Here is a 2908-nt window from a genome sequence, read left to right as displayed (position 1 = left end):
AGGGGCCAGAAATCGAAGAGAGAAGGAAGACAGGATAGGAGAAGCCCAGCCGTTAAGGTTCAGTCTCGGAACGGCTGGCTTTCTCCTAGTCTGTCTTCCTCTCTTTGCTTTCGGGACCATAAGACCTCAGTAGTTAGAGCTTCCTCTATGAGTCTATGATCAGCTAACTCCACACACAAAAAGCCCAAACTGAGGCTTAGGTGTAGGGGCTGGCCAGCCCCAAAGGACGGGTAAGCTTCTACGAATCTACGAATCATGAGTCTATGATCTTCTTTTACTCTACCTTTTTCCAATCCTATATTTTGTGGTCGGCGTTTCCATCTCTTATCCTACTCCTCCATTTCCGTCTAACCAATTTCTTTTATGATACGTCCTCAAAGATAATATAATATTAAATGGTTACTATTACTTACCTGTACAGGTCTACCCGTACTAGTAGGACTTATTGCTTGCATTACCGTCACCCCTCCACCTCCAGCCTCACTGGTTGATATATCCATTATGAGATCACCTAGAAATCTTTAGAGATCACCTAGAAATCTTTAGAGATCACCTCACTAGAACTCTTTAGGGAACGAGATCACCTCACTAATAAGAGTCTTTGTAGAATAGAGAATGCTTTGTGCAGTCTAGGAGTTCCACTAGGGGAAAGCTCCGGGACTTATGTTCGCTTTGAGGAAACACTGAAACAGACGGGAAAATTGTGGTAATTAGCACTGGGTAGGTGATGAAAGTCGGGATTTGCCGCCGATTTGGAGCCCGTTCTCACTTGTCGTTCGGGAAAAAAATCGTGTCGTGTGTAATGGGAACACATTTTAAATTACACTGCCTACAAGGGCATTTGGTGTCGTTCGGGAAAAAAATCGTGTCGTGTGTAATGGGAACACATTTTAAATTACATTGCCTACAAGGGCATTTGGTGTCGTTCGGGAAAAAAATCGTGTCGTGTGTAGTGGGAACACATTTTAAATTACATTGCCTACAAGGGCATTTGGTGTCGTTCGGGAAAAAAATCGTGTCGTGTGTAATGGGAACACATTTTAAATTACATTGCCTACAAGGGCATTTGGTGTCGTTCGGGGAAAAAAAATCGTGTCGTGTGTAGTGGGAACACTCTCATTTAATTTAAATTACATTGCCTCCAGGACATTCGGAAAAAAATCGGATGAAGCTCACGACAAGTAGAATCAGGCTCTCAAGGTGGGGACACACAACGTCAGACGAGACTTGGAAAAAAAAAAAGAAGCGAACCGACACACATCACCCTGTATAAACATTGTAACTAAATGGAACCCATCCTGTAAGAAAGATTTTTTTATTTCCAAAAGGGATGATGTGATTTTATCCTTTGTCCCCGTGAATCGTAATGGTTTACAAGAGAAGATCGTAATGCTTATATACCTACGTAGGTAGAATCAAAGGTTTATAGGTAGGTGCATATATGTGATAATAAAGGGGCATCCCCCACTCAAAATATAAGCCATGTGCTTAAATAGTATTTAAGCACATGGCTTATATTATAAATACCTACAGTATCATATATGTACCATAGGTAGGTGCATATATGTGATAATAAAGGGGCATCCCCCACTCAAAATATAAGCCATGTGCTTAAATAGTATTTAAGCACATGGCTATATGTATTATAAATACCTACAGTATCATATGTACCTACCTTTACAAATATTCCCGTTACTTGCGTACCTACCTATGCCTTTTATTTTATTTTTTAAGCAAGAGTGAATTAAGCATACAGGATGGTTGAGTTGGTCCGTTTAAAATTTCTAGGTAGGTATAAGTTATAGGTAATAAGTAAAAATATTGATAGGCTAATAATCTAAAATAATTTCACCTAAATATAAAGTTTGTCGAAAAAAGTTGAACATTTTATGAAATCATCATATTAAGACATTGATATCTATTATTTACACTCGTTTTTAAATAAAAGAATGAAAAGTATAAAATCCAGAAAATCTTAAGTCATACAGGATGTTGTTATCTAATTGGCCACTTCTATCAACTGTATCCAACATCTGCAAAAAGAAACTATCTGTTTAGGATAAAATCCGCCCCGGGTGGGAATCGAACCCGCGACCTAGCGCTTACAAGAGTCGGATTGAACTTACGCGTAGGTTGTTGTACAGGTGCCGGCGTATTGTCAACTTGTACAGGGGAGTAGAAGAATGTCTGTCCATCTGCTGTCTGTAATATTTGAGCCGTCTGTTGGGCTGGTTGCTGCTGGACGACGATTTGACCAGTACCACCCTGTAATAAAGAGAATAGTCGTATTTTAATGTCGGAAACGAAGACGATTTCTTTCGCTTTGAGGAAACACTGAAACAGACGGGAAAATTGTGGTAATTAGCACTGGGTAGGTGATGAAAGTCGGGATTTGCCGCCGATTTAGAGCCCGTTCTCACTTGTCGTTCGGGAAAAAAATCGTGTCGTGTGTAGTGGGAACACATTTTAAATTACATTGCCTACAAGGGCATTTTGTGTCGTTCGGGAAAAAAATCGTGTCGTGTGTATAGTGGGGACACTCTCATTTAAATTACATTGCCTCCAGGACATTCGGAAAAAAATCGGATGAAGCTCACGACAAGTGGAATCAGGCTCTCAAGGTGGGGACACACAACGTCAGACGAGACTTGGAAAAAAAAGAAGCGAACCGACACACATCAAGAGATATTCCTATTTACATAGATATTTACAAAGTTGTAGAGACTGGGATGATTCTAATCTGAACCAAGAAAATGGAAAGTATACACATTTAGGGAGGGGAGGGAAAGAGAAAGATAGGGAGGTAGGGGGGAGGGGAGGGAGAGAGGAGAAGAGAGATCAGTAATACATATTCAGAATGTCTGTTAAAACCTCCAATATAATCTGTTGATCTTACAGGTACAGTCAA

The sequence above is a fragment of the Diaphorina citri genome, unplaced genomic scaffold, assembly GCF_000475195.1.
Source record: "Diaphorina citri unplaced genomic scaffold, Diaci psyllid genome assembly version 1.1 scaffold693, whole genome shotgun sequence".
In the NCBI taxonomy this organism is placed as follows: domain Eukaryota; kingdom Metazoa; phylum Arthropoda; class Insecta; order Hemiptera; family Psyllidae; genus Diaphorina; species Diaphorina citri.
This window is presented reverse-complemented; position numbering follows the sequence as displayed.